General features: G+C 52.8%; 1 pseudogene; it reads right to left on the reverse strand.

The window, feature by feature from the left end:
* Positions 1-4,564: 4,564 nt before the first annotated feature.
* Positions 4,565-5,471, reverse strand: LOC136994136 (olfactory receptor 14I1-like; annotated as a pseudogene).
* Positions 5,472-21,137: the final 15,666 nt, after the last annotated feature.

A 21,137-nucleotide genomic window follows, 5' to 3' on the forward strand; every position in this document is an offset into this window, starting at 1 on the left:
CAAGGAACTGCACCACAAAAGGGCCTCTGCTCTGCTTGTGAACTCTGTGGGCTCCATAGGACGAGCTCAGAGTGCCAGAGAGATCTGTTAGGGAGCAAGGGCTGGATCCAGAGCTCATCTCTTGGTGACCAGTGCCAGTGGAGATGGGGAATGGTCTCTGAATTGCCTGCTCAGGGCTGTGCCACGGGTGACAGTGTGATGAGAGATGCCCATCCTTCTGGGGAGGGATCTTAGGTACCAGGAGAGCTCAGGGGATCTCCAGGGACATCATGTGCCTTGGGGTGGGCAGTGAGTGGAGCCTCACACAATGAGGGACAGTCCATGGTGGAGTAACCAGAAGGTGAAGCACTAAACCCAGGTATGGATAGGGAAAGGAGGGCTCTGCAATCCCGGAGAGGCAGTGGGGACCCAGGAGGCCCAGGGAAGGGGCACTGGAGAGTGATTCCTGCACCCTCAGTGAAACACCACAGGTGGAGCTAGTGCACACCCAAACACATCTCCTGCCATTGCAAACGCCCTGGGCTCACTCTGAGCACAGGCCATGAGCTTGGATGGGTGGCAGCAGTATCAGTGGTGGTGAGCCCTGTCCAGCTGGTTTTGCTTCCCACCCTGACCAGTACGGCCAGCGCAGAGTCGGGGGTCACCCTGTGGCCTCAGGGCCCCACAGCCAACTCGCTCTGCAGAGCAGCACCACCAGCCCAGGGCCCTGTGGGGAGCACAGGGGAGGATACAGGAACGGTCGGCCAGGCCATCATGGACACATTCCTCTGGGGAAAGGCTCTCTGGGGTGCAGGGACATCCCAGGAAAAGAGGAGGGCAGCATTCACAGAGAGAAAATGAGAACAAGAAACAGGTTTCTCTGTGCACGAGCTAAGGGCAGGCATCTCTGTCCCCGGGGCAGCAGGAGCTGCCAGAGGGGCTGCAGGGCTGGGGTCTCATATGGTGCTGAGCAGTGGGGTGGGCATGGAGGGTCTGCAGGCAGAGAGGGAGGGGGATCTGCTGGACACAAGAGCAGGGGAGACAGAGAGTGACCGGCCTCATTGCGGGGCCTCCTCCCTTTTGCTGGAGAGCTGCTCCCCTTGTCCTGAGGCCTGGCCTGAGTTACGCTGTGGACATGCCTGTGCCTGGCCCTGCACCTCTCGGGTGCTGACCTGACCCTGTGCCCGTCCTGCTGACCCGATTCCCCATCTCTGCCTCAGACCTGCCCCTCAAGAAAAGACCTGCCCCTGCAAGAATACCTTGGCAAGGGAAGCTGGGATCTGAGCAAATCCAAGAGAAAGTTTTAGGTACAAAAGGTGACTGCATATCCCCACAGCAACTCTTGCCTGAAAGCCAATTCAAAGGTGTAAGGAGGGCTTCAGATTTCAGCCCCTACCCACGTAACACTGCACACAGATGAACAGCTGAATGAAAAAGTGAGGGCAGCCACTTGGAGTCTGATTTGATGATGCATAGTTACGAGAGCAAGTGTTTCTGTATCCCAGCTCAAGTGTTTAAGCACCATTTGCCTCTGGGTTCCTGCTACAAAGAGGATGTTGTTGGGAGCAATAAGTGCCCTTGTCCAGCCCCACGCTCACTCATCTCCTCTGCCTCTGAGCTGGCGTCCTGCTGCCTGGCTGGGGCTCGATCCCAGACATGAGGAGAGGGGAGGATGGCCAGGGAGCTGCTGCCTGCAGAACTGGTCCCCAAAGTGCCAGGAGAGGGGCCAGGGGCTGGGATTGAGGGGGCAGCAGGCCAGACAGGGGCAGGGGTGAGCAGGAATGCAGCAGGGGCCTCATGGAAGGGGCGTAGCCAATGCTTCTGCAGCACAGCAGCTGTCACCTTTGCCTCCCTTGCAAAAGGTTCTGCAGGGCTGCCAGGCAGTAGGAAGTTGTCCCCCCGTCCCTGTGCTGCCCTCCCATCAGCATGGGATGTGCGAGGAAGGTCTTGGCCTGCCCTGTCCTTGGGGCCAGCTCCCCAGGGCTGGCACAGCTTGGCCTGAGGCACCTCCAGCTCCTCAGCCTCTGCTCCAGCATGGCTGGCACAGGGGCGAGAGCTCCTCAGGCAGGGCAGAGCAAGCCTGGCTGGGGCAGCATCAGGGGTGAGATGCAAAGGTCCTGGCTCAGTGCTGGCCTTTGGAAAACTCCCTCTGGCATCCCGAGAGGTTCCATCTGCCTCTTCCACCCTGCCCTGTGCTCCCCTCCCATTGGACAAAGTGGAGCTCAGCATTGCCTGGGAACTCTCCTCCCCATGGGGAGCAGAGGGAGGGCCTTCACCAGCCCCACACTGCCTTTTCCACCCCCAGCCTTTGCACTAGCACTTTTGCCCACTTGCCTTCACCACTGGAAGCCCATGAAAATCCCAGCACTCCTGCCTTCGAGCTGGCATCCAGCCTGAACCTGGAGCCTGGCTGGCCACAAAGGCATCACCTGTCCAGTGCACCACCAAGGTGGCTTGGGAGAGGGCAGCTCCCCTCTGCCTCGCTGGGGCTGGGCATGAGGCCGGGACTGGGCACATTTTTTTCCTGAGGAGCTCCCAGAGGAGCTTCTCTGAGTGATCTTCCACCTCTGCCCTGGCAGCAGTACCAGCACTCACGGTGCTGGAGGGAAGTGCACAGAGGGTGGAAGGGGGATGGTCAGCCCAGGGGGAGCATTAAGACCTTGTCCGTGCACACAGGGATGGAGTGAGGAAAGCCAGAACTCCGCTGGAGATGGAACCAGAGACCTTGCACATGGAAAGGGCTGGAGTATTATTCAATGACTATGAAATGATCCCCCAGAGTCTGGGGGATCCAAGCACCTGGCCCCTGCCCAGTCCGGGCTGGGCCCCCCACAGCTGTTAGCAGACAGCTGTGCTCCCAGATCTGCTGGGGTCTGGTGCAGAAGAGTGACCATGCAAGGCTGGCCTTTTCACCTCCATCGGGATATGGAGAGCTGCAGGAGGACGGAGCTGGCCATGCACCACCCCACAGCTGGGGTGAGCAGCCAGCAGTGGGAAGGGGCCATGTGAGGGGCTGGTCCAGGACGATGGCCGTGGGGCAACTTCCCCAGTGTGTTCATGCAACACAGGGAACACCCTGGGCTCTTCTCTTCTGCACCCTCCATGTCCTGGTGCCTTTCCCAGGAGACCTCCATTTGCCTGCAAGCACACTGGTGGGTGCTCCCACACTGCTGTTCACACACAGGAGCTGCCTGCTGGCGTTTTGCCTCTCCCAGGACCATTCCAGCCCATCTCAGCAAATCCCCAGCTCTCCCCACCTCCCCTGCCCTCTCCCCAGACCACCCAGCAGAGCAGCCCAGGCTGAGGGTGGCCCCGCAGAACTGCCCACCGCAGGGGGCTGCAGAGCTCTGGGCACTTGCACCACAGCCCCAGCCCCTCTCCAGGACAGCACCAGAGTCCTGGTCCCAGGGCTGCTCAGGCAGATCCTGCTGCCCCAGCGACAGAGACACCTGCCTCGAGCCAGTGCACACAGGAAAGTGTTTCTCTTTGTCTTTCTCCCCTGTGCACACATGCACCCCTACTCCCCCCCCTGGATGTCCCTGATCCCAGAGAACCTTTCCCCAGGGGAGTGTATCCATGCCAACCTCACCGGCCATTCCTGCACCCCTCCCCTATGCTCCCCAAAGGGCTCCAGGCTGGTGGTGCTGCTCTGCATAGCGAGTGGGCTGTGGGGCCACAGGGTGACTCCACACTGGCTGTGCTGGTCAGGACAGATCCAGCTGGACCAGCACCATTGCGCATGACCACACCCTCCCAGGCTCTGTGGCTATGGACGATGCTTGAACCAAACACAGGGCATTTCAAAAGGCTCAGGAGGTGTTCACGTGTGTCATTTGGCAGAATGAATGTGGTTTTTTTTTTTTCCCCTTTTAGATGACATGAACTACTCTTGAGGCTCCCTTCCCTGTGCCTGCTCGGTCCCCACTACTTCTCCCAAGATTTCTGAGCTCTCATTCAGTGCATTCTTCCGTTTAGCCCTTTACCTTTGGGCAACTCCACTTGGTTTTGGGAGTCTCCACTCACTGCCCATCCCAGGCACATGCTGTCCCTGGAGATCCCCTGTGCTCTCGCGGTGGCTCCACATTCCCTTCCAGAAGGATGGACATCTCTCACCAGCCCTGTAATATGGCAGACAGTCCCCAGCAGACACCACTTGACCACTCACCTGCTCCAGGGACACTGGGCACCCACAAGTTACAGCTGACTCCAGCCCTCCTGCCCAAACACATCACCCTGTGAGCTCATGCCCCTTAGCCCAAGGAAAACCCAAGCACAGCAAAGGGCCTTTTCGGGTGCAACTCCCTGAGCACATTCGTGGCTCCAGCTTGGGAAGAAGAGCCCAACCTTCAGGCACTGTCCTCAGGAAAACCCCTTTTATTACAGACATGCTACCTGGGAGGCCTGCCCGGACACAGTGCTATGCAGATTTATGGAAGGCTTCTAGGTCAGACAGACAGGGTTTGTGCTGCTGGAGAAGTGGGATGAATTCAAGCATTTACAAACAGAATTATCACAGATAGAATGCCCAAAGCCCAAGAGTTGCCAGAGGTAAATTGGAAATCCCTTGTGAGGAGAGATGGGCAGCTTATTGCTGCTGAAGTAGTAGCAGTCGAACCAGTTTCTTCAGTGCATCCTTGAGCTCCTTGTTCCTCATGCTGTAGATGAGGGGGTTCACTGCTGGAGGCACCACTGCATAGAGAACAGCCACCACCAGATCCAGAACTGGGGAGGAGAGGGAGGAGGGCTTCAGGTAGGCAAACAAGCCAGTACTGACAAGCAGGGAGACCACGGCCAGGTGAGGCAGGCACATGGAGAAGGCTTTGTGCCGGCGCTGCTCAGAGGGGATCCTCAGCACAACTGTGAAGATCTGCACGTAGGACAGCACAATGAAAACGAAACACCCAAAGCCTAAACAAGCACTAATCACAATAATCCCAGCTTCCCGGGGGTAAGCATCTGAGCAGGAGAGCTTGAGGATGTGGGGGATTTCACAGAAGAACTGCTCCAGGACATTGCCTTGGCAGAGTCGTATGGAAAATGTGTTAGCAGTGTGCAGGAGAGCATAGAGAAAACCACTGCTCCAGGCAGCTGCTGCCATTTTGACACAAGCTCTGCCGCTCATGATGGTCCCATAGTGCAGGGGTCTGCAGATGGCCACATAGCGGTCATAGGCCATGACAGTGAGAACAGAATACTCAGTTGAGATGAGAAAGTAAAAATGAAAAAACCTGTGCAGCGCATCCCCAGTAGGAAATGGCCCTGGCATCCCACAGGGAATTGGCCATGGATTTGGGGACAGTGGTGGAGATGGTGCCAAGGTCGAGGAGGGAGAGGTTGAGGAGGAAGAAGTACATGGGGGTGTGGAGGTGGTGGTCGCAGGCTACGGCTGTGATGATGAGGCCATTGCCCAGGAGGGCAGCCAGGTAGATGCCCAGGAAGAGCCAGAAGTGCAAGAGCTGCAGCTGCCACGTATCTGCAAATGCCAGGAGGAGGAACTCATTGAAGGAGCTGCTGTTGGACATTTGCTGACGCTGGGCATGGGGGCCTGTCCAAGGAGGAAAAGACAGGGACAAATTAGAGCAGTCTTCTGGGAGACAAACCCCTGCCTTCCTCACAGAACCTCCCACTTTTCCTCTCTCCTTTACCTTCGTTCAGCTCCCCGGCTCCAGCTCTGCTTTGTGCTGCCTGAGTGTGCCATGCAGAGCAGGGGCCTCTGCTAACGATTTCCAGAGGAGTCAGTGCTGCTCTGCTGGGGGGTGTAAATGGAGGAAGGTGACAACCATTTCCAGTTCTTTGGTGGGGATAGGAGGGGGTTGGGCTCCATGAGCTGAGCTAAGGACACCCAGTCCCCTGACCCAGTGGGGATATTCTCTGTCTACCAGAAGGAGAGAGGAATATAGCACTTGGACCAATCAATAAACCCCTACAATGGAAGAAGGCTCAGGGGAGATGGGCAAGGGTGATGTGCCCATGAAGCTCAGTGGATAATGTAGGGTGTCACTGACCACAGCTGTTGCACAGAAAGGTGACTTTATCTCAACACAAAGGGGACCACGACTGGAGGGTAACCTTGGTTTTAGATAAACAGCTATGTCAGTTGAGTGGATCAAGTGACTGCACCCCACCTGAGTGGATCAGCTGGTGTCAGTGTTTTCCCCTGAGTTCATCAAAAGAGTGTGAATGTCTCCCTCAGTTAGCCAGACCAGCATGGGGAGGAAGGGTATTCATGGCTCAGCCCAACACGGACTATAAAAACTGAACAACTAGCAAAAGAACTTGGAAGAGAGCAATGGGATTGAGCTGATGGGGATGCCCAGCGTTGTGATGGTGAGCACAGGATAGAGACCAGTAATGGGGATCACACTGGTATTGTGATTGAGCTGATACTGCAATTGCTCTATTTTGCTAAGTGTAACTCACACTTGTATTGTGATTTCAGTCTATTGCTGTGTCACTCTGCTAAATCAAAAATCCTGTGTAACGTCCAATATCTTCAAATAAGTAAGTTTTAGTATTAAACATTACACCATCCATGTGTGGAATAGCTAAAAGAACCTGTTCAGAGAGGATTGGACTCTGACAAGCTCTCCTGCCAGCTGTCTTGGAAAGGGAAGATCCTTGTGAGGGATTCATCTCCCCCAGCCTTACCCTCCTGAACACAGGTGTTTGTATCTGAAGCAGCCACACCAGCTCCCATTCTAGTAAGGCAGGGAAACTCTCACGTGAAGGCAGCGGGTGCCTGAACCTTGCTGGATGTCTCCGTTCCAATGCGATAGACCCTCTCCTCACACCAATTTACCATCTGCTCTTCCTCTGTAGTGCGAGTGGGGAGTGACTAGCTGATGTACACATCCTGCAGCAGATTATATCTACCCCTTATGTGGAAAGACTGTCCAATATTTTGGCACCTATTTTCTCTCGAATATAATCTTCAGCAGAGGTGTCTCATTAGATATTGATTTAGTTTTTAGATACCTCCTTCTCACCGTGGGAGCATTCTTTGACAGCGTAGAAATCTTTGGCATTTCAACTGCTCTGAGGATGAGCATCTGTGCATCCCAAGAGGAAAAAAGGGCTCACCATGACTTTGTACAGAGTCACGGGATGTGGTCTGTCCATGAGTCTTGCCCCTCATGGCCTTGCGCTTGCACCTCACTCACCTAAAGGACACTCACAGTCACAAGTTTCTCTCAGAAAGAAAGGGGACTGAGCTGAGAGCCGAGGACTTCAGGTTTTAAGGGCAGATCTCCACATTCTTCACTCTCAGGCCAGATCCAGAGAGAGAGATGAAGAGCATGACAAGGTCAACTAATTCGCCAGCTCCTTGGACTGCATTTCCTGGAGCCGCACAGGGTTCAGGGGGGCTGGGGACAGTTTACTCCTACGCACACCCCTCTGTTGCACAACTTGCAGGGCAGCTGTCTGAACTGCAGCTGAAACTCCCCAACCCCAGGCAGCCCAAGAGAAGACCAGGAGCAGCACGGACAGGAGGGCAAAGAAGGAGCAACACAGTAATGCTGCTGCCAAGGGAGGCAAGGAGCCAGAGACAGATGGGCACTCAGGAAAGCTTTCATCTTCCCCAGCTGGACATGCCACCTCATAGACAGCAATATTGCAGGGCAGTCGCTCTCAGCCCCTTTGTCGGGCAGCACGAAATGGGCCCGTGGCAGGAGAGATGCCCCTCTCCCCTGCCACAGGTCTGGCTGCAGAGGAGGTGGATCATGGCCTGCACTCCATGGCTGTCAGGGCAGAGGATCTGCTGGGTGGGAGCAGAGACACAGGGGAGTGGCTCAGAGGAAGGTGTCTGCATCAGAGGGACAGACCATGACTTGCCCAAATCCTTCCTCCCTTGGTGATTCTCTTTGCAGTTCCCTCTCATTCCCTGCCCATCTCGCTGCCTGGAGCTCTCCCTGCTGGCAGCTCCTTCTCTATCCCAATGTCTTTTCCCTGTCAGTGCTCACAGACCCCATCCCACCCTCTGCATGCTCCGTTCTGCCCAACAGAAACCTACCGGGACAGGGCGCTGGGCAGAGGCATTGCTATGCTCAAAGGTCCTGAGGAGCAGCTCAGAAAATCCCTGACAAGGCCATAAAGGTGATGCTGGTGCTGTCTGTAGGCTGAGGAGGGGTTGAAGGGGTTTGCTGAGCTTTCCAACAGTCCTAGTGATCTCTGAGAGGGAAGGTTTAAGAGTCTCAGTTCCCTGCCAAAGCACAAAACTCTTTCCTGTTTTCCCCCTCCCCTAATTAGCAAACTCAAAGCACACAGCCTAGAAGGAAAGCTCCTTCCCTTTCAAGTAGCCCCTGCCTTGACCTTCCTTTTGAAAAGTGCCCTCCACAAATGTCCTCAGGGTGAGCTGGAGCTGTGAGCAGCCCTGACCCACGCACCACCCTCTCCACAGCACACTCAGCCTGCCCTGACGGGCTCTCTCCTCCCACCCAGAGCTTCTCCCCACAGCGCTGTGGGGAGTTTGCTGGGCAGGCTGAGTGCTGACCCTCGCAGGCAGCAGACTCGCTGCCCGGGGCACACAGCACCCTGGGGTGCAGGAACACTGCTCTGAATGACAGCCCTGGCTAGACCTCTGGCACACCCTGGCTTCACACCCATGCAGCTCTCCCTGGCAGCAGGCCGCAGGACACCCTGTCCCTGGCATGCTGTGGCAGGGAATCCCCTCCTGCACTCTGGAGAAGCCAGGAGAGCAGTCCTTAAGAAAACTCTCCGTTATGGGCTGGGTTTAGAAGACCTCTCCAGGAATAGTGGTAGCATTGCCCTGCAGCCAGAGGCTTACCGTGCAAAGGGCTGTGAAGATTCCTCCCACAAGAAGCTCTCCTCTGGCCTCCCACTCCACACTCCCTTTCACTTCTCTCTGCCTTCTCTCATGGATGTCAGCAAGAGCAGGCAGTGCCTACAGCCCTGCTGCTCTTGACAGGGGAGCTGCTCCTGCAAAGACTTGTCTCCCAGCAGGGCTGCCACGTTGCCAGGAGCTCTCTCTGACCCTGGAGCCTGCCTCTGCTCAGCAACAGTGGTCCAGCTGAAGGCGTGAATTTCTCTGTCCCTTGTGCTTCCTCCTCCTGGGACTCGGTCCCTGAAGTAGACTGAAAGAATCACCTATGGGCCTTTTCTAAAGAGTGGAGAGAGACCCATTCCAGCATTGCAATTTGTCTCATCAGAGGATGGTCATCTAGGACACATGGAAATGTCCCACTCTGGAAGATCCTATTCCCATCTCTTAACTAGGCAGGACACCTGTCAAGATCTTTGCCAACGTCGTGAGCCCTCTGTGAAAGCAGCTGCAAGTGGATGAGATGAGGCTTCGTATGGATGCGAAGGCTTCCATAAATGCACCTGGCTTCCCTGGGTGACTTGGGGTGTGGGTTCACCTCCTGGTATCTTAGCTGTGCTGCAAATTCCTTCTCCCACAACTGCTGTTACTGCCAGCGCACTCAGCAAATGCTATTGCGCCCCCTCCTTTTCCTAGAAGGTTGCGGTGCCATATAAGACCCTTAGAATAAATGCCAGCATCTCTTGGGTGCCTTTCTGTGAGTGCCACAAAGCGTCCGTAGCTTAATCTGAGGAAGTCTCACAGCCCAGGGCTCCTGGCTCTGCGAGGGGTGAAGATGTGCCCAGGGCCTGGTTGCCCATGGCACCCAGCCCTCAGTGCTCTGTGGACCCAGCTGTGGAGCCCGGACTGCTGCTGCAGAGCCTGTGCAGGCAGGACAGCTGGCATTTGAGCAGACCTGCAGTCTGGGGCTGTCTCATTGCTTGGGCCTCATTTCAAAGCCTCTGCACCCTTTGTCCCTTCACGGGGGCTCCCTGTGCAAGTAACTAAAGGGAAGGAACGAGGTTCCTTTGGGCTCAGGACGCCTTCAGGACTCTCAACTGTTTCTCCATTGTATCTGTAACTTTTGTATTACTAAAGAAAATGCTCATCCCCCCATGCCTAGCTGGAGGTTGCTGAGGGGATGGGGGTGGAAAGCAGCAGCCTGCTGTGCCCAAAGAAAGCAGGATCCATCCCTCTGAAAACAAAAGCATCACCCAAGGAGCCAGCTCTGTGCCTGCCTGATCTTGTGCTGATCATTTACACAGGCCTTGTGAGCCCAGAGTGCTTTGGCCACCTTGTGGTGTTTCCACAAGAGCTTCGCTGTGTGTCTGGGCTGAGGAGCCAAGGGAAGGCAGCGAGCAGAGCAGTGGCTGGGGAGTGTGCAAGTGGCGAGTGTCCTGCATGCATCTCTTCTTGCTGGCACCTGGTTGTATCTAGCAGAAGAGGCAGCTCCGTGGGGCAGAGACAGTGTGTTTGTAGACTAGGTGGCAGAGCAGAGGTCTGGCATCAGGTTGATGCCTGGTGCAGTGCCGAGTTGATCTGACAGTGTCAGAAACGCTTTCCAGTGCAGCTGCTCCCTCAGCTGATCTCTGCACCTCGGCACTAGGAGTGGAAGTGGCATCCTGCTGTCATTGTGTAGGTGCTCCATTGTAAAGGCTCCCAGCTTTGACTTGATGGTACTAAAGGAAAAGCAAGACCAATTGTTCCCCTTTGTGATTTGTGCCCAGGGTGACAGAGTGGAGCTGTCGCATGACCTGGAGAGAGTCTTGCCAGGAGATGAAAGCTGTTTGCAGAAGGCTGTTCTGTACGGAGTGATAACAGCGTAATCAAGGGACAAGCGAGTGGCCCAGGTGAGCTTGTCCTCTGTGAAGGTTTGCACTTTTCAGATCCCTTGTGACTCGGTCCCAGCTAGGACAGCAGCAGGCACATCGATGCCATTTGTGCTTGTGAGGTCAGTTTTGTGTCTGAAGCTGGTAGGGCAACAGCATGCCCATAGCTTTGGTGATGCTGGTGAGGTGCCTTGTGTCTCAGTGCCTCAGAAACGGGGAGCAGGCCCATTGCTGCTGTTTGTGCTTGTTTAGGTCAATTGTGCCTCAGTCGCTAACAGGCCAGGAGCAGATATACGGCTTCATGGCTTCCTGCGAGGTCACTTCAGCCTCAGCACCTGACAGTCCAGCTTGATGCATTTTGCTGCTGTTTGTGTTTGTGGAGTTCCTTCGGCCTCAGGATCTGCTAGGCCACCAGCAGCCCCATTGCTCCTTTTTGTACTTGTGAGGTGACTTTTGCTACAGTGCCTGCTGAGACAGCATCAAGCACATTGGTGCTTTTGTGCTTGTGAGGTCACTTTTGCCTCAGGTCCTGATAGGCCAGTGCTGGTCAGGTGGCTGCTGCTTGTTGTTGTGAGGTCACTTGTGCCTCAGTGCCTGATAGGCTAGTGAATGGCACATGTCTGCTGTTTGTGGTTGTGAGGTCGCTGTTGCCTGAGTGCCTGATAGGTCCATGTTGGTCATTTGGTTGATGCTTCTGTTTCTGAGGTCACTGTTGCCTGAGTACCTGATAGGCCAGTGCTGGTCATGTGGTTCCTGTTTGTGCGTGTGAGGTCACTTGTGCCTCAGTGCCTTCTTTGGGTTGTGACGTCATTTGTGCCTACGTGGCTGATAGGCAGTGCTAGTTATGTGGTTGGTGTTTGTGGTTGGGAGGTCACTACTTCCTCACTGGTTGATAGGCCATTGGTAGGCCCATGGCTCTGTTTGTGGTTGTGAGGTCACTGGTGGCTCAGTGCCTGATAGGCCAGTACTAGGCAAATGGCTGCTGTTCGCAGCTGGAAGATCGTTTCCTCCTGAGGCCCTCATAGGCCAGTGCTGGTTATGTGGCTGCTGTTTGGTGTTGTGAGGTCAGGTCTTCCTCAGTGCCTGATACGCTTGTGCTAAGCAAATGGCTGCTGTTTGTGGTTGTGAGGTAACTTCCATCTCAATGCTTCATAGGCCAGTGCTGGTCCTGTGGCTGCTGTTTGTGCTTGTGAGGTCACTTGTGCTTCATTGCCTGATAGGCCATTTCTAGGCAAATGGCTGCTGTTTGCGGTTGGAAGATCGCTACCTCCTGAGGCACTCATAGGCCAGTGCTGGTCATGTGGCTGCTCTTTGTGGCCTGTGTGGCTGCTCTGAGGCCCTAATAGGGCAGGGCTAGGCCCATCGCTGCTCTTTGTGCTTGTGAGGTCACTTGTGCCTCAGTGCCTGATTGTTGCATATAACAGCATTTGCTTAGCACTTGGAGCTACATCTACTGAAGCCTAAGGCCGCACATCACTAAACTTTTCCCTAAATTGTTTGAGCCAGTTGGAACAGGCAGGGAACAAGGAGATAAGGAGGTAACAAAAGAGCTTCAGCAAAGCTTAGTGAGTACCATGACTCCGCCTGGAGACAACAGGGAAACCAACCAGGAGCGAAGAAGCTACTACTTGTGGAGCAATCAATCATTGGTGCAAGAAATCGGAGAATGGACAAAGAACTTAAGCCGTGGGGGTATAAATACCCAGGGAATTTTCCCTTCGGGGTCTCTCGGAGGAGGCACCCAGCTCGAGCTGTAATACTAAGAAAATCATCTTGTAAAGAATTCTTTTGTGTCTTTTGGATAAAGTGGAAACCTAGACTCGAACCCTGTTAGGGACACTGGATTGAACAATTTCCCTAACAGTTTGGCACCCCAAAGGGGACTCTAGGCAGCCACCACTGGATCGTCTTATCTCCAAACTTCCAACGGCTGGCAGCAGATGAGTTCACCTAGGAGCTTTGGTGAGGGGAAGTATCGACTGGTGTTTCAAATTCTGCATCTAAATTTTGGGGAGAGTGGGTTCGAGTCCCACCTCCAGGATTTGAGAGGGTTCCAGTCCCATCTCAATCCGGCCAGAAGGGGGAGTGCGCAGCCTGATCAGCAGAAGGTGCACCACAATACTCTGATACACATGGGAAACGTACCCGGTGTAGAGAAGGGGACGCCCTTAGCCGAGGTACTGGAAAACTGGAGGAAGATTGACAGTACCGTAGGGTTAGGAAAAAAGCAACTAGTGACCTTGTGCCAGGAAGACTGGCCCCTCCTTCCCCAGGAGGGCAGCCCAGCTGAACGGTGGCCACTGCAGGGGACTTTGGACCAACAAGAACTGACCTTTTTACAGCATCGCCTAGAAGACAGATTCCTGGGACAAATGCATTATTGATATGCATGGGATAACTGGGTGTTCACTGGAAAAAGGGAGATGTCTAAAAACGAGAGGAAAGTTTCTTCCCAGAATACTGGAAGTAGTGCAGCTGCTAAAATGCTTGTGGAAACCGCTCCACCCTATGCGCTACCCTCTGCTTCAACTTCTCTATACTGCTCCTTGCCTTCCACCTCCGCCTTTCAAGCCCCTTTGCAAGTCATTCCTGTGCCAGGAGTGGCCCCACCGCATCAGGACAAGGTACCTCGAGTAGCTACAATGCGAGTTTACGAACCCTGGGTGCCCCAAGATTTGATTGCATGGAGTCCACAAACTCCCAGGCTTAGGGAGGATCTGGAAAAGGTTTTGCAAGAAGTAAGGGAAATATTTCACACATATGACCCCACTTGGGGGGATGTGCAGATGCTTCTTGAAGCCCTTTTCACTCCCAACAAGAAACACGCGATTCTAGAAACAAATCATCGTTGGGCTGAACAGGGAGGAGTGGCGGCTGCCCGAACAGCGTAGCCAGCTGCGGATCCCAGATGGGATCATAACATAGAAGCAGATTATCGGCAGTTACAATTAACTAAACAGGTTATACAGGAAGCCATACGTTTGGCCGGACAGAGAACCGCAAATTGGTCTAAGATCCGGGAGTGTAAACAACAAATTGACGAACACCCCTTGGCATTTCTGTCCAGATTTTTTAAGCAAATTAGAATGTTCGGGGGAGGGATCCACCCAGAGGCAGAGGCTAACAGACTCCTAGTAGTTTCTACTTATGTAGACAAAACATCTCCAGATATAAAAAATATTTCTCTAAGTGTGTTCCCGATCGGCCAGGAAAATCCAGGGACAAAATAGTGCGCTTGGCTACCTTTGTATATAATGGAAGGGAGGAGTAAAAAGCTAAGGAGAAGCAGCGACAGAGAAAAGAGGAGGTCAGTATGCTGGCGGCAGTCCTGAGAGATGGAATTGCAGGGAACTGGGGTAGAGGCCGAGGAAGACTTGGGGGAGAAAGGTGGAGTCCGAATGTACGAGACAGGCAACCAGGATTGAGAGGACCCTGCCATTAGTGTGGCGAGCAAGGTTAGTGTTAGGTTAGGTCCTGTTATTCCACAGGAGGCAGTGTCCCCACAGGATAGCAGTATCTCGAGACAGAGAGACTATTATCTAAACTCAGGTATTCTACGAACCTGTGAATTTCCATATAATCCCCCAATTTTATCAGTTAAAAAGAATAGGTGAGATTCCGATGGTGACCCAGAGTATCGATTTGTACAAGACTTGAGAGCTATTAATCAATATGTAATTGCTCCTCACCCAGTGGTTCCTGACCCTTCGACTGTTTTGTTGCAAATACCCCACTGGGCAGCGTGTTTCACTGCGATTGACCTAACGGCAGCCTTTTTCGGTATACCGAGAGCTGAAGATAGTGCAGAACTCTTTGCCTTTACCTGGAAAGGACAGCAGTTAACTTGGACTCGATTGCCACAGGGATTTCCTCGGTCTCCAAGTATATTTTTGTGAATACTTAAAAATGATTTGGAAGACATGGAGCTTCCAAAAGAATCAGTGCTAATACAATATGCAGATGATTTATTGTTAGCCAGTAGAAATTATGAAGCGTGTTTGAGGGACACTGTTTCCTTATGTACCGCCTTAGCAGAAAAAGGGCACCGCGCATCCCTATCCAAGCTCCAGCTGTGTCAACAGGAAGTAAACCCTGAAAGGACCTTAAATATGCACCCCTCAAAAATCCGGATCTAATTCTCTTCGCTGATGGTTCATCTAACTACGTCAATGGAAAACGACATTCAGGGTATGCTGTTACCAGCCTCTTCGAAGTACTCGAAGGTGGCCCTTGGCCCCAGCCATTAGTGCTCAAGGGGCAGAACTAACAGCTCTTGCACAAGCCATGAAGTTGGGAGAAAACCTGTGGATCAACGTGTATACTGACTCTAAATATTCTTTTGGGGTATGTCATGCCAGAGGAATGCTGTGGAAGGAGAGAGGATTCTTTACATTGGCTGGGAAAATGATTGCTAATGGACAAGAAGTGCAAGGGTTGTTCAAGGCAATTGAACTCCCTAAAAAAATTGCTGTCATATATTGCCTGGCCCATACAAGAGAAGTGTCTGATGTGGCACAAGGGAATAATCTAGCAGACAGAGCAGCTAAAGCAGCCACCCGACAACCCTTTTCTATATCTAACACAGAACTCACACAAGAATGGCCAAACATATTAAGTGCAGCAAAAATCTATGAAGACATACCAAAGAAGGAAGAAAAAGACTGAAGAAAATGGGAAGCAACTGAAAGCGATGAAGGAATTTGGACCATAGGTAATAAATGCATCCTTCCAGCAAGGTATGTACTCCTCATAGCTAGGTGGTACCAGGATTGTGGACACGGAGGACCATCAGTTATTGCCTGACAAATCTTACATAACCAGGCAGCTCCGGGAGTTTATGCTGTTGCAAAATGCATAACCACGACCTGCTTGAGGTGCCAGAAGTGTAATGCTGCTCGACGAAAAACTGAGCAAGGAAGTTGTTCGTGGGCATATTTCCCTTTCCAACGCCTACAAATCGATTCTGCTGATCTCTCACCTGCTGAAGGCTAGAAACACCTTCTCGTGATCGTCGACCAGCTAAGTGGTTGGGTAAAAGTCTTTCCTACTCACAAGGCAGATACAGCCACAGTAATTAAGGCTCTATTAAGGGAAATTGTTCCTCGATATGGAGTACTGGAAACTGTAAATTTGGACAGGGGTTTGTGGAGGGCCATAACAGGGTTAAACTGGTGGAAAGTTGCAAGTAGCAAGCAACAGGAACCTCAGACAAACATACTCAAGGACACCGGTGCAGGTGGGAATGATACATCCTGAGAAAGTACAGATCAACTAGCAGAAGCCAGTGGGAACCAAGGTTAAGGGCAAGACAGCCTTTCCAAACAAGTAGCAGAGTACAAGGCGTGACCGCTGCGTGCGTGATCAGTGCAATGATTGGCTACCTGTGACATAATCTGCATGATGATTGGCTTAGCAAAGTGTGTCTGTGAAACCACTGAAGCAGCTAACTTTTTAAATATGCTCAGAAATAAATAATAAATGTCTCAGGACGCAACCCCCCCTGAGTCCGTGCCATTCATCCGCCACAAATGGCGCCCAACGTGGGGTGAGAATCACGGTAAACAGAACGACTGGTGGTGGAGCCCAGCCAAACATAGAAAGCAGCGGGACCCGGGACTAGAGAGCTGCGCAGCGGACCAGAGAGCTGCAGTCCAGACGCGGACAAATTAACCACCGATTTTAAGGTGAGCGGCTGGGAACGTGGGAACAGAAAATGGGATCGCAGATATCTACAGAGGAACAGGCGATTGTGCGTATTTTAATTAAGTTATTGAACAAAAAGGGAGTCCGGTATGATGAACATACCCTCCGATTGTTGCTTGCTTGGCTAAAGAGTAAGGGCCTTCCTCCTGACTCAGTGACGGCTTTCCAGCTGCCGACATGGGAACGAGCAGGGGAAATTTTATGGGATGAGGCGACAAAGGGGGATTTAACGGCAACTAAAGTACTAACAACTTGGCGGTTGGTAAAAGACTCGCTGCAGTATCTGAAATCAGAATGGGCCGCCACAGCGGCCGTAGTCGCGGCAACAGCTCCAGCGCAGCCGGCCCCTCCTTGCGCTACGCAACCCAGCTCCAGTGCTGAGGAGGCAGCGCGGCTGCCGGAGCCGGAGGAGGGTGAGAGGCTGGGTCCGCCCTGGCCCGTCTCCCCTCCGACAGCTCCATTGATCAATGTACCATCTGAGCATGTACCGTCTGTGCCGCCTCAGCTCCCGGGATTTGATTCCCCTTCTCGGGCCCGCCTGAGTCCACAGGAAAAGAATTTGATTGAGTGGAATACTGATCCAGGAGGGTTGGTGGGCTATGATCCCACAGCGCACTGGCAAAATCTAAGGAAACAGGCTCTGACAGAGGGGGATTTCGGGGCAGCTGCAGCGCTCACGTATCCTGTGATAATTCGAGATCAAGGGCCAAACGCGTGGAAGCCCATGCACTGGGACTTGGTCAAGGAGGTGCGGAAAACAGTGATGCAGCGTGGTCTCCAATCCCCTTACTCGCAGAGCTTGATAAGCATAATCATGAAGGGACATTTACTGACTCCTTTTGATATCAAGCAACTAACAGAGCTCATATTTACCCCGACACAACGAGTCTTACTCTTAACGTATTGGAAGGAGTTATGCGAAGTGGCAGCACTACAAAACCTGGACCGAAATAATGGGGATCCCCTACAAGGGGCTGGAATCCCTCATCTTTTAGGCGAGCCGCCCATAGGTTCAACACAATTACAGGTGCGGCTCTGACCTGAAATTTTGAGACAATCAACGGATTTGGCTTATCAGGCTATAATAAAGGTACCTGAGATCGGCAAGGCAACCAAATCATTCACTACTATTAAGCAGGGAGCTACGGAGAGCTATATGACATTTATTGACCGCCTCCAAGAGGCCATTAACAAGCAGGTCGACAACACAGATGCCAAGGAGGCGCTGGTATCCAAACTGGCAATAGAAAATGCGAACGTTGACTGTCAACGTATTTTACGGACTTTAAGAAATCCTAGCCTAATTGAAATGATAGAGGCATGCAACAAAGTAGGCTCGATAACATATCACACAGAGTCTCTCACTACGGCCCTCGCCGGGGCAGTGCAGGTAAAAGGCCAGACACGTTTCCGGTGTGGGAAGCCAGGGCACCTTAAGCGCAACTGCCCCCAGAGGGCTGGGTGAGGCCATAAGCCGCCCCCCAGTATCTGTCCCCGGTGTGGCAAAGGGACACATTATGCGCACCAGTGCCAGTCGAAATATGGCAAGGATGGACAGCCGCTGCTGCCACGGTCAGGAAACGGGAGGAGCAGCGCGAAGCGGGGGCGCGCTTGGACACAAATACCCCAGAATTGAGATGCTCTGAGCTTCTGCCCTCAGTCGCTACAGGCCTGGACGGCCTCCGAGCAAGGACAGCAGGAAGCGCCGGCGTGGATGTTACCACAGCCGCCAGCGCCACAATAGTGGACCAAAAAGTACATAAGGTCCCCCTTGCGGTACGGGGACCGCTGGGGGATGGCCTGAGTGCTCTGTTGGTCGGACGTTCCAGTGCCACCTCCCAGGAACTCTTTGTTTTAGTGGGAGTGGTAGATGCTGACTTTACAGGGCAGATTCAAGCCATGATTTGGACACCGTCACCGCCTGTTTTCATACCAATGGGGAGTCGTATAGCCCAGCTGATTCCATTCAGAAGCTTGGTTCTGCATGCGGAGAGTAATGAGAGAGGAAATGGGGGCTTCGGCTCCACTGGAGTGCCAGAGGTGTACTGGGCGCAACAGGTACAGACGATGCGACCGATGCTGACATGTACATTGCGTAACGAGGGTAGCAAGCCTGAGCAGGTTACCCTCAAGGGAATGATTGATGCTGGGGCGGATGTCACTGTTATCTCCCTAGCGCGATGGCCTCGCGGGTGGGCAATAACGCAGGCGAGCAGTAGCCTCGCTGGAATCGGCGGGGTATCCATCCCTCGACAGAGCGCCCAGATTATACAGGCGATGGGGCCGGAGCGGCAAGTTGCGAACACCCGTCCCTATATAGTCAATGTACCACTAACTTTGTGGGGGAGGGACGTGCTTGGAACTTGGGGGGTTATGGTGCAAACTGCATCCTCGAAGTGGCCTTTTCAGAAAGGGGCACTGTGAAGCGGCCTGTTCCCCGTTTGACCTGGCTTACAAATAAACCGGTCTGGGTGGATCAGTGGCCCCTGACAGTAGAAAAGGCCGAGGCATTACAATTGCTAGTGCAGGAGCAACTTCGTCAGGGACACCTGCAGCCAACCACCAGCCCGTGGAATACACCTGTCTTTTTGTGATCAAGAAAAAGAGCGGACAGGGGCGACCGCTACACGACCTGCGACAGGTGAACACAGCTATAGAAGACATGGGTGCTCTGCAGCCCGGCATGCCCTCTCTGACTATGCTGCCCTGGAACTGGAACATTGTTATAGTGGACCTGAAGGACTGCTTCTTTACCATTCCCCTGGCGCCAGAAGACGCGCCGCGATTTGCTTTCTCGGTACCATCCAGAAACCATCAATCGCCGATGCAAAGATATCATTGGACTGTATTGCCACAGGGAATGAAAAATAGTCCTACTATATGTCAAATGTATGTGGCAGAGGCCCTGTCTGTGGTTCAACAAAAGCATCCACACATTTTTTGTTATCACTACATGGATGATATTCTAATGGCAGGGGCTGCCCCTGAGTTGTTAGAGCCCGTGATGCAAGAGGCTATAATTAGCTTAGAAAAGCATGGCTTACGGATTGCCCCGGAAAAGGTGCAATTGGTAGCCCCCTGGAAGTATTTGGGATGGAAAATTTTGGATCACACTGTTGAACCTCAGACGGTGGCACTGTCCACTGATATAAAAACGCTGAATGACCTACAGAAGCTGTTAGGTACGATCAATTGGGTGAGAACACTATTGGGAATAGACAACGCAACATTAGCCCCACTGTTCGATCTACTTAAAGGAGACCCAAACCCACAATCAAAGTGCACCCTAACCACAGAAGCGCGGTCTGCACTCACACAAGTAGCGCATAAATTGCGAAACTCAGGCACACCAGTGGGTTGATAACTTTGATCTCCAATTGTATATCTTTAATCAGGAAAGACAACCAGTGGGCCTTTTAGCTCAATGGGTACCCGAGCAAGGGCGGGATCCTCTGGTCATCATTGAGTGGATTTTTTTGCCCTATCAGCCGGTTAAAACTATAGTTACTCGCATTGAAATGCTCTCCATGCTAATCCGCAAGGGCCTCAAGCGTGCGGTGGAACTGAGTGGCAAGGAGGTGCACACTCTATTCTTACCACTAATTGCAGAATACCTGGAGTGGTGCCAGGCCAATAGCCTTCCCCTCCCGGTTGCCTTAGAGGGGTTCTTGGGACAAATCTCGCTTCAGCCACCATCGCATAAACTCTTTACTTTCTGTATAGAAACCACAATTGTACAACAGCCGTTGTGTCAGACGACCCCTGTAGTGGGTCAAACTGTGTTTACAGACGGATCGGGAAAGACAGGTAAAGCTGTGGTTGTTTGGTTTGAAGATAACCGTTGGCAACATCAGGTTCATCTAACTAAGGGATCGCCACAAATAGTGGAGTTACTCGCAGTGGTGAAAGTGTTCCAACACTGGCACTGCCCTGTGAATGTTGTCACTGACTCACAATATGTGGCAGGCATTGTACGACGAATAGAGAAGGGCTGGCTGAAGCATGTAGATAATGAGCCCTTGTTCTTATTGCTAAAACAGCTATGGACTTCATTAAGCCACAGACGTAACCCATATTATGTCTTACATATACGTAGTCATACAGAACTTCTCGGTTTCTTCGTGGAGGGCAACGCCGAAGCTGACCACCTCGCTGCGCCTGACTGGGCTGCTCCAGTCCCGGGCATGATGGACCAAGCTCAGCTATCCCACTCCTTTTTCCACCAATCAGCGAAGATGCTTCGCAGACAGTCTAGGCTGCCTTGGTCAGTAGCCCATGTGATCATACAAACTTGCTCAGACTGCCAGCCGTTTGCACCCCTACAGCATTTAGGGGTGAACCCACGCGGACTACAGGCGTTGCAGCTCTGGCAGACTGATGTTACACACATCCCCGAATTTGGACACCAAAAGTATGTCCATGTGTCCATCAACACCTTCTCCGCAGCCATCTGGGTGACAGCAGAGACAGGAGAAAAAAGCCGTGATATAATTCGCCATTGGCGAGGGGCTTTTGCTGCTCTAGGCATCCCTCATCAAATAAAAACTGATAATGGCCCAGGCTATGTGAGTGACTGAACCCGACACTTTTTGCAGACTTGGGGAGTGTGGCATGTCACTGGCATACCGCATTTCCCTCAGGGTCAAGCCATCGTGGAACGGGCACACCATACCCTAAAGACAATGTTAGAAAAACAAAAACGGGGAATGCTGGGGGGACCCCCACAAGCTAGACTGCAGAAAGCTTTATATGTGCTGAATCACTTGACACTAGGAGAGGGGACACATGAACCAGTGCTATTACGACAT

This window comes from Apteryx mantelli, chromosome 24, assembly GCF_036417845.1.
Source record: "Apteryx mantelli isolate bAptMan1 chromosome 24, bAptMan1.hap1, whole genome shotgun sequence".
NCBI classification, from domain to species: Eukaryota; Metazoa; Chordata; class Aves; order Apterygiformes; family Apterygidae; genus Apteryx; species Apteryx mantelli.